Source organism: Calonectris borealis, chromosome 1 (genome assembly GCF_964195595.1).
Source record: "Calonectris borealis chromosome 1, bCalBor7.hap1.2, whole genome shotgun sequence".
Lineage (NCBI taxonomy): Eukaryota > Metazoa > Chordata > Aves > Procellariiformes > Procellariidae > Calonectris > Calonectris borealis.
The window spans coordinates 209,486,963-209,498,641 of NC_134312.1; positions in this window are offsets into that span (position 1 = coordinate 209,486,963).

An 11,679-nucleotide genomic window follows, 5' to 3' on the forward strand; every position below is an offset into this window, starting at 1 on the left:
TGTCTTTTTTCCTATGCTGAATAGCTGTTTAGCAGATATTTTCACAACCAGCTATTATGAGAATATTGTATTTTACATATACATGCACCCATGCACCAGTATATGCTGGGGGCCACCCACCTGGAAAGCAGCTTGGCAGAAAAGGACCTGGGGGTCTTGGTGGACACCAAGTTGAATATGAACCAGCAATGTGCTCTTGCTGCAAAGAAGGCAAATGGAATCTTGTGCTGCATTAGGCAAAGTATTGCCAGCCCATCCAGGGAAGTGATTCTTCCCTTTTATTCAGTGCTGGTGAGGCCACACCTGGAGTACTGTGTCCTGTTCTGGGCTCCCCAGTACAAGACAGACATGGACTTACTGGAGAGAATTCAACAAAGGGCCACAAGGATGATTAAGGGACTGGAGCAGCTAACATATGAGGACAGGCTGAGGGAGCTGGGACTGTTCAGCCTGGAGAAGATCTTATCAATGTGTATAAATACCTCAAGGGAGGATGCAAAGAGGACGGAGCCAGGCTCTTTTCAATGGTGCCCAGTGCCAGGACCAGAGGCAGTGGGCACAAACTGAAAGACAGGAGATTCCCTCTGAACATCAGGAAACACTTTTTTCCTGTGAGGGTGACTGAGCATTGACACAGGTTGCCCAGGGAAGTTGTGGAATCTCCCTCTTTAGAGATATTCAAAAGCTGTCTGGACATGGTCTTGGGCAACTGGGTCCAGGTAGCCCTGCTTGAGCAGGACGTTTGGATCAGATGACCTTCAGAGGTCCCTTCCAACCTCAACCAGTCTGTGATTCTGTAATTCCTTCACAGAAGAAATCTCATCTTATGGGTCAGAGATACAGTCTTAGCCTCACCTAGTTTCTCTTTGGGTCCTTAGATAAGTTCAAATGCCCTCAAGCTAAGGAAGACCCCAAATCCTGATCACCTCCTTTCTGGGCAAGTACAACAACTTCCAGACTAATGTACAAAAACTATTGTATCATTGCATCTTTCTTTGCCTCTTTTGTTAGCAATCATTCTCTGAAAGGCCTCATTGTTTCCGTTGTAGCCAGGAATGCCCATAATACAGGTCCAGTTCAAGCCCATATTAAGACATACTCTGTGGTTAGTTTTTCTTGCTTGTTGGTTCTTGATATTTTTGTTGCTCAGTGTCAAGAAGTTGTGAATCAGTCTGTAGAATTATGAAGTACTTAAGCACCTTATTTAGTCAGTGTAGAGAAGTAGATGTTTTAAATTACTGTTGAGAAGAACCAGCATCTCTTCAATGAGTGTGTAGGGCAGCTAAATGCCTCACTTAGGCACTCTGAATTTTTGAGCAGTGCAATAGCTAAATTAGGTACCAGAGGTATCTAGGTCTGAAAACAGCTCCCACTTCCCTTCTACAATTTTATTGTCAACAGATGGGTCAAAGGGAAATGAAAAGCATGTGTATTTCCTCCCCATCCACTCCTAAGGAAATAAGTTTGCTCTGTCTGTGTTTGTATGAGCACAAGTATCTGTCAGCACCCAGTAATGATGTTTAATCTATTGCTGAATTTCAAATAAGTCTGTCAGAGAGGTACAGGACTAAACTATATGGAGTGCTCACAAGGTTTGTGAAGATATGAGGCTGGACAAAGAAGAGGCACCCTAAAAATGCCTCTACAGAAGTACTACCATTTTAGACATTGCCCACTCCTGAGACACAAAACTGTTGGCAAAAATATCCCATTGATTTGGTTACTCATGGAATCACTTGTTGCTTTAAGCATTCCTCTTTCTTTTTCTGAAAAACAAAACAAAACAAAACCAACAAGTTGTAGAATCATAGAATCATAGAATACCACGTTGGAAGGGACCTCAAGGATCATCTGGTCCAACCTTTCTTGGCAAAAGCACAGTCTAGACAAGATGGCCCAGCACCCTGTCCAGCCAAATCTTAAAAGTGTCCAATATTGGGGAATCCACCACTTCCCTGGGGAGATTATTCCAATGGCTGATTGTTCTCATTGTGAAAAATTGTCCTCTTGTGTCCAGTTGGAATCTCCCCAGGAGTAACTTGTACCCATTACCCCTCATCTTTTTCATGCGACTCCTTGTAAAAAGAGTCTCCACCTTCTTTGTAGCCACCCTTTAAATACTGGATCATGGTGATAAGGTCTCCCCTAAGCCTTCTTGTCTCAAGACTGAACAGACCCAGTTCTCTCAGCCTTGCCTGTTATGGCAGGCTTCCCAGTCCGTTGATCATCTTTGTGGCTCTTCTCCGGACCCTCTCCACATCTTTTTTGTACAGTGGGGACCAAAACTGAACACAGTATTCCAGGTGTTGCCTGACAAATGCTGAGTAAAGAATGACTTCTTTATCTCTGCTGGAGATACCCTTGTTGATGCAACCCAGCATCCTGCTGGCTTTCTTTGCTGCAGCAGCACACCGTTCACTCATATTGCACTTGGCCACCAGGACCCCCAGTCCCTTTCCGCAGAGCTGCTCCCCAGCCGGGTAGATCCCAGCCTGTGCTGCGCTCCTGGATTATGTTTTCCCAGGTGCAAGATCTTACATTTGTCTTTGTTGAACTTCATAAGGTTCTTGTTAGCCCACTCTTCCAGCCTATTCAGGTCTTACTGCAGGGTGGCTCTCCCTTCTGTCCACTCCCCACTCAGTTTGGTATCATCAGCAAACTTCATCAGGGTACACTTGGTCCCATCATGCAGACCACTTATGAAGATATTAAACGACATTGGGCCCAATATGGATCCCTGGGGTACCCCACTTGTGACAGGTTGCCAGTTTGAAAAGGAGCTATTTACCACCACCCTCTGAGTGCGGCCTGTCAGCCAGTTCCCCACCCACTGCCCAGATGACTTGTCTAGACCATAATGCATCAGTTTCTCTAGGAGGAGGCTGTGGGAAACCATATCGAAAGCCTTGGAGAAATCCAGGTAGACAATGTCCACCGCTCACCCCACATCAACCTAGAAGGTTATTTTGCCATAGAAGGCGATCAGGTTTGTCAAGCACTATTTGCCCTTGGTGAATCCGTGCTGGCTTTTCCCAATCACGTGCTTCATTTGACTTGTGATAGACCCAAGGAGGATTCATTAACTTTCCCAGGGACTGAAGTAAGACTGATGGGCCTATAATTTCCTGGATCCTCTTTAAGCCCTTCTTGTAGATGGGGGTGACATCTGGGATGTCCCCCAGTCTCCACAACTTCTTAAAGATTATGGAGAGCGGCCTCACAATGACATCAGCCCTCTTAGCACCCTCAGGTAGATAACATCAGGGCTCACTGATTTGTAGGGGTCAAGCTCCTGTAATAGTTCACATACCAACTCTTCCTCCACTGATGGTGGGTCTGTGTTTGCATCAACCTCGACTTTTGTTCCCAAGGCCTGGGGCCCAATAGTGCTCGTAAAGACAGAGGTGAAGAAAGTGTTGAGAACCTCTGCCTTTTCAGTGTTGCTGGTGACTAATTCACCTCTCCTGTTTAACAGTGGGTCAATAATGTCCTTCTGTTTCTGCTTGTTGTTTACGTACCTGAAGAACCCTTTCTTGTAATTTTTGACATCTCTGGCCAATTTCAATTCAAGCTGAGCTTTTGCTTTTCTAACTGCACCTCTGCATGCCCTGGCATGCTCTTGCAGTTCTCAATGGGTATTCGACTGCTTTTCCATCTCTGTTACACTTCTTTTTTGATTTTGAGCAGACTCAGATGCTCGCAGTTAAGCCAAGGGGGTCTCTTGCTCTGCCTACTTCCCTTACCTTTAAAGAGGATGAATTGTTTTTTTGCTTCCAGAAGAGTGTTCTTGAAAAATTCCCAGCACTCGCTAGCTCCTTTATCCTTCATGGAAGCTTCCCATGGAATCCCTCCCAGTTGAGCTCTGAGTGAGCTGAAGTTTGCTCCTCTAAAATCTAAAACATTTGTCCTAGTACTAACCTTCAGCGTGCTCAGCAGGATCCCAAACTCACAATGTTGTGATCACTGCAGCCAAGGCTATCACTAACCGAGATATTACAAAGTAGGTTTTCTTGATTCATGAGTAGCAAGTCTAGCACTGCCTCATTCCTGGTTGGCACATCTAACATTTGTATGAGGAAGGAGTCCTCTACACATTCCAGGAACTTGATGGATGACGTGAGCTTCTGTATTGTTCTTCTAACAAATGTCTGGGTAGTTGAAGTCACCTATAAGAACCAGGTTCTGTTGACCTGAAGCTTGCTTAAGTGACCCAAATATTGCTTTGTTGGCCTTATCGTCTTGGTTTGGAGGTCGGTAGCAGATGCTTACTGTAAGATCCCCCTTGGAGATGACCCCTCTGATCATGACCCAGAGGCTTCCAAAATGGCCATAGTTAACTTCTATACATTCAAGGTTCTCCTTAACATAGAGCGCGAATCCTCCTCCTCTTCTTCCCTGACTGTCTTTATGAAACAGCCTATAGCCATCCGTTGCGATCCTCCAGTCATGAGAGTTGTCCCACCATGTTTCAGTTATTCCTATGATATCATAACTTTCTGACTGGGCACGCAGCTCCAGTTCCTCCTGTTTGTTCCCCAGGCTGCATGCATTGGTGTACATACACTTCAGGTGGTTGGTCTTCTGGTTCTCATCTTGGGAGGCAGCTAAAGAACATTTGTCTCTGCTCTGGTTGGCCTGGTTTATTCCCCAGTTGGTTGCAATGGCGTGAGCGTTGCCACTTTGGACCCCATCCCCCAAGTCCTTTAGTTTAAAGCCAACCTCACCAAGTTGGCCAGCCTGCTGCCAAAGATTCCCTTGCCTCTTCTAGATGGGTGGATCCCACCCCTCCCTAACAGGCTATAGTCATCAAAGAATGTCCTGTTGTCATAAAAGCCAAAACCCTCACGACGGCACCAGCCATGAAGCCAGAAGTTGATTCGCATTATACATCTATTTCTGGCTGTACCCTTTCTTCTAACTGGTAAAATGGAAGAAAAGATAATTTGGGCACCAGTAATTTTCGCTTGCACCCCCAGGGCTTTGTAGTCTTCCTTGATTCTGCCCAGGTTCTGGCTAGCGGTGTCATTCGTGCCCACATGAAAGAGTAGCAATGGATAGTCGTCTGTGCTCTCGACAAGTTGTGGCACCCTCTCGGCAACATCTGGGACCTTAGCTCCCGGAAGGGAGCATACCTCTCATGACTCCCTGTCAGGCTGGCAGATGGGTGCCTCAGTGCCCCTTGACGGAGAGTGACCCACTATGAGCACTCATCGTTTCTACAGCAGTATCCACTGTCAACATAACTGTTCCTCAAACACCACAGAAACACAGCTTCTCCTTTTTGTTAAAAATGAAAAAAACCCAAACCATGAAGAAAATGATTTTTTTATGTTTTGCAAATTTTTTTGCTGTGAAATATTAATTCTTTTATGACATCTCACATGCCTTTTTCTCACACCATCTCTCCCAACCGCTAAGAAAATGAGTGAGGAAATGGGATTATGTCTACCTAAATTTATAATTTTAATATATTTTCTTTGCATGTTCCACATGAAGGTTAGGGATAATTATCCTAGCAGATGAAACACCTGTTGCTAAAAGCAGAAAGCAGGTGGACAGGATTTATGATATTTTTCCTTTTTAACAGTGAGATTAGGTACTTAGTGGATTTTTTTAGCACTCGAAAACTAAAAGCAACTCACGCTTCCTCTTACGTAGAGCCTACACCAAAGAGAAATTTAGTTCTGTTTAGATATATCCACATGGTATTTGAAAGCCTCACAGCCAATAAATTATTTCATCAGCACAAAAAGATGTGAAGTGCTGTCCCAGTTTTATTGAAAAGAAATTGGTCCAATGAATATGAACAGGCAATGAAATCCAGCTTGTGTGAGCCCCAGATCTGCCTCCTCTCAACAGACCTGTACTGCTTTGTAGGAGGACTCGCATGTCTATTCCAGTAAATAACATGGGCTAGAGCCAGTTCTTTAGTCCTGAGGGTATGCGGCATGGCACAACTTGACCTCAGGAAGGGTAGCTCCATCCATGCAATCTATTGAGAAAAGTCCCTGGCCTGTGCTGTCCCTGCGCCTGGGCATTGCATGGTGTGGGCAACTGGCATGGGGCAAAATCATCCCATCGGAGGATCACGTGCCCTTTCCTGGGGCTGTTTAGTGTAAGAGTATGGCTATATCTACATGGTGCCATGCTAAGGTTCTCTGGAAGGGAACAATTCTCGGAGAAGCCAGAAAGGTGACTTATTTCCTCCTCTCAGAGATTGATCTTGATTTTTTTTAATCTTCATGTCCAGATGAGCACAACAGCAATGTGTAATTAATAATGATGAGCACTGAGTAAACAGAAATTTCTGAGGGAATTAAAGGGCAAAAAATAATTCTGCTAGCATTAGCAACATCCTCTTTAATCTCACAATTTAGGAAACACGTGGTCATCTGTAGGTGTTTCACTGTGTACTTTTGATACCGTCACCTGAGATCTGGTTGTCAACAGTTTGTGGTGCTTGTTTCAGGCAGCGTTTGCTGTGTACAAAGCATGAAGCTCCCACTCCATGCAAAAATATAACCTGTTCTCAGAAATTGAGTTTGCCACTCACGGTGTAAAGGCTAGAACCACGATATTCACTGGTGTGATGCCACAGCTATGAATTATGAATATTTCTTAGTCATCGCCTCCAGACTGGAATGCTAACAAGCAAGTGCACTTTCTCTCATTCATTTGCTGTGGGTGTTAATACAGAAAGGCCTTTTTACACATATTTAGCTACGATTGCAGAGAAGCTTTTAATCCATGATCAAAAATCTTTGAAGTTCTTTACTACATTTTAAGCAGCTATTATGCTGGTTTCAGTTTTTAAAAGAAACAATAATTTTGGCTGCCTGTGTTTAGAATGCCTCACTGTAAGTCTGATTTTCTTAGCTCTCAGCATGAGCTGAAAGCCTTTGTAACCACACCATGCCTCAGAGCCTGAAGAACAATATGCACATACATTTTTTTAGCCACAAAAATAGCTGTTGGGAGTGTACAGCTCACCTGCTCAGGATTTCTAGTAGTAAACCAAGCCACTAAGCTTGGGGCGTTCTTTTGGCAGTGAAGTTTATTTGCACTTGATTTTAAAGAGACTGTTCTCTAAAGGTGTATGCTATTCATCCTGAGTGCCATCACATGGCACGTACAGGACAACCAGGCGATCAGGCCCGTCAGCATGGGTTTATGAAAGGCAGGTCCTGCTTGACTAACCTGAACTCCTTCTATGACAAGGTGACCTGCTTAGTGGATGAGGAAAAGGAAAATGTTGTCTACCTGGACTTCAGGAAAGCTTTTGACATCGTTTCCCACAGCATTCTTCTGGAGAAACAGGCTGCTCATAGCTTGGATGGGTGTGCTCTTTGCTGGGTGAAAAACTGGCTGGATAGCCGGGCCCAAAGAATGGTGGTGAATGGAGTTAAATCCAGTTGGTGGCCGGTCACAAGTGGTGTTCCCCAAGGCTCAGTACTGGGGCCAGTTCTGTTTGATATCTGATTCAATGATGTGGATGAGGGGATCGAGTGCACCCTCAGTAAGCTTGAAGACGATCCCAAGTTGGGCAGGAGTAGGAAGGCTCTGCAGAGGGATCTGGATAGGCTGGATTGATGGGCCAAGGCCAATTGTATGAGGTTCAACAAGGCCGGGTCCTGCACTTTGGCCACAACAACCCCATGCAACGTTACAGGCTTGGGGAAGAGTGGCTGGAAAGCTGCCCAGAGGAAAAGGACCTGGGGGTGTTGGTTGACAGCTGGCTGAACATGAGCCGGCAGTGTGCCCAGGTGGCCAAGAAGGCCAACGGCATCCTGGCCTGTCTCAGGAATAGTGTGGCCAGCAGGAGCAGGGAGGTGATCGTGCCCCTGTACTCGGCACTGGTGAGGCCGCACCTCGAATCCTGTGTTCAGTTTTGGGCCCCTCACTACAAGAAGGACATGGAGGTGCTGGAGCGTGTCCAGAGGAGGGCAACGAAGCTGGTGAAGGGTCTGGAGCACAAGTCTTCTGAGGATTGGCTGAGGGAACTGGGGTTGTTTAATCTGGAGAAGAGGAGGCTGAGGGGAGACCTCATTGCGCTCTGCAACTACCTGAAAGGAGGTTGTAGCGAGGTGGGTGTTGGTCTCTTCTGCCAAGTAACAAGTGATACGACAAGAGGAAATGGCCTCAATTTGTGCCAGGGGAGATTTAGATTGGATATTAGGAAAAATTTCTTCCCCGAAAGGGTTGTCAAGCCTTGGACCAGGCTGCCCAGGGAAGTGATTGAGTCACCATCCCTGGAGGTATTTAAAAGATGTGTAGACGTGGTGCTTAGGGACATGGTTTAGTGGTGGACTTGGCAGCGCTAGGTTAACGATTGGACTCAATAATCTTAAAAGTCTTTTCCAACCTAAATGATTCTATGATTCCAAATCCAGATGTACATGCATATTTATATGTATATGTTTGTGTGTAGATACAGATAGCACATCCAGGCCATGTTTAAGATAAGGATCCTGCTTTGCGACTTACTGTATACAAATATCATCTGCAATGTTTTCCATCCAATCTACTGCATGGGATAAAGATCCATGGAGTTAGCTGTCTTGTGCTGTCCAGGGATAGCAGATCATCATCAATGACACTCTTCAGGACTGTAGACACTGTTGAGCCTTGAGCCCCAGGAACAGAAAGCCATGTTTGTGCCATACCTTTTCCGTGCAATCTATTGCGTGTGAGACCATCTGTTCCCCGCCAAGCAAATGAATCACGTTGATTGGGCATATGTTCACTGGCAAAGGCAGGACTAGCTGGGACATGTTAGCATTTGGGATCATGCAGTAGGTGAGGTGGCGATCTATAAATTGAATTTTGTTTGTTGAAATTGGAGAAAAAATAAAAGCTGTCGAATATCTAAATCTGTTGCGAGGGACCTCTCCTGATACTTCACAGCTTTTTTTGTCCTCCACCAAAATGGCTGCAGTCGTGTAACAGGTATTTAAACTGGAGGTGATTTAGATGAGATGAATCCCACCCCTAAAGATTTGCTATTTATGTACTTGAAACCGGTCATCTAATATTAAGCCATCTTGAGCAATTTTTCACAGAAAATTTTGATTACAGACGTAGTTTAGGAAGCTGAACCAATCTGTTGTTTGAAAGCAACTGGCTAGAGACCAAAGGGAAGAACTCTACTGAGCATGCTCTTCACCAGGTGCACCCTCATCAATCATGCTCATCGCCAGTATGTTGTGTCGGGCAACTTGGAGATGAGAGACTGAGAGACACTTAGGTGAGGCTGTTTGTAATCCAGCTAACATTATTTCAACCTGTTGGTACAGAGAAAATTACTATTTTGTTTAAATGTATGACAGTAAACTGTGGTTTTCCACAGACTGAGGGAACCATCTCTGTGCTTCACAGAAGGCATCATAGACCCATGCCATGCCAGTAAGATCCAGTGAACAGAAAACTGAAGAGGATGAAACCGTGGAAATAATAGATTTTGTAAGAAGGCATATTCTCAGCAGTCCTGGGCAGTGGAGAATCTTAATGAGAGGTGCATGGGTGGAAAATCAGCTTCAGTGTAAAGGGATTCCTTTTTTATACTGAACTTAGTACTGAAAAGTACTAAGCATATAGCTTGTATCAAAACTCCTCAACGATCTGATGTTTCAGCAGCTCTGGCAGCTCTCACAGCTGCACTTGAATCCATATAATGAGTGAAAGCTATAGTTTATTCTGGGAGCGTGTCACCCAGGTCAGTCAAACCCAGGAACTGTACAGAACATCTGAACTTCAGATGAACCTTTCCCAAGAACTTGGTGGCAGATGAAGTCAGCAATGGAAATTAATGTAAATTGACATCAATACAATCAGTTTTACAGTGCCCGATATTCAGATCAGACCTGATCAGCAAGACAGTTATTCAAAATCTTGAAACACTTAATTGAACACTGAGTGTATCAGCTACAAATTCAAAAAGCATGGTTAAAAAATAGAGTTGTGATTTCAACTGTGGTAATGTAATTAATCTTGTGCAAGACAAATGTCATGTGACAGAAGGCTACCCGAAGGCAGATCACTTAGCTAAACCTAAAAGCAGGTACTTCCTGAAGAGAAATTGATACAAATCAGGTTAATACTGCCAACACACATTGTAAGGGAGCACTGGGATTTGTGTTCCATAGCATATTAAATTATGAACATAAGAACAGAGGATGACACAAACAACCCATATGTCCTGTCTACAATGGTGACTAGTACAAGATGCTTAGAGAAAGAATGTAAGAAATAGGATAACTCCCAGTATGTAGTGACCCTTACTACTGGAGAGGGCTGGGGAAGTCTCCTAGGAAATACCTGAACCAGAGTTTTCACTCAAACAATTTCATTTAATAGCCATCAAGGGATCTATGAAACATTTGCTTTCTAAACTTAATATGATTCTGTTCCTATTTTAAGCTCCATTTATGTTTTGGACTCCATAACTATTTAAGCAAAAAGTTTCACAAGTTAACTATATGTAAAAGAATTACTGCATTCAGTTTGTTTCAAAATCATTGCTTAATGATTTCATTGGGTCCCTCTAATTCTGTATTAGGAAGAGCAGTGAATGATTATTTCCTAGGCATGTTCTCTGTACAAATGTTCAATGTTTCAAGTGTTTATAGGTCTTTATCATAAAATATTTTTCTATTTCTTTCAAAGATGAAATATCTTAACATACATTATCTTCCTGTATGGTAGAATACCGCTATTGCTGTCCTTTTCTGTACCTTCTTGCAGTTCAGCTATGTTCTACGTGAAATGGAAGACAAGAAAAATACACAGAATTGAAGATAAGGGTGCTTTATGGATATAAATAGAAGTATATTTTTAACCTGTATTTTCAACTGCTTTCCTAATAATTCCTAGTAAGAATTGGTTTTGAACAACTTCTAAGCACTAAGTTGATGTTTTCAGAGGAAACCTCATTTTCACAATGACTGCTCCTAGTTTTGTTTTCTGAATAAAAATACATCATTAGAACCCACTATACACATAGTTAGAGCTATTTTTTGTAACGTGCAGTACCTGGCATTTATCAATATAAAATTTCATCTGACATTTTATCATGCAGTTACCCAGAATTGTGATAACCTTCTGCAACTGTTTGCAGTCAGCTTTAATTTTTACTATCCTGAATAATTTTATGTTATTTGCACACTTTGTTACATCACTTTTGTGAATAATTTATGAATATGTCGAACTGCTCAGATTCTAGCACAGATCCTTCTGAAATTATTTTTGTAACCTCTCTGTGATATAAAAACTCATGACCTCTTCTCAACTTTTATTTCTGATGTTTTAACCAGGTTTCCCCCCAGAGGGATCTCTGTCTTTGCACATCAGCTTAATTTCTTTGGTGATTTTTTCTTGCAGGACCATATTGAAAGCTTTTTAAAGACCCTAGGCACACTCACTGACTTCTCCAGAGAACTCAAGTAGATTTGTGAGACATTACGTCTATCACAAATCAGTGCTAACTCTCCTCTAATTCTATTCTCTGTCATAGTTTCCAGTTATTTGCTTAGTGCAGTGGTCAGTCTTACCGCTCTGTAGTTACCTGGAGCTATCCATAAAATTTGGCATCACAGTTGCTGCCTTCCATTCCCCTGGTATTGTTATTAACTGGAGCAATAAACTTATCAGTTAGAAGTGCAGCAAATTTGTAACTGTTAGAAC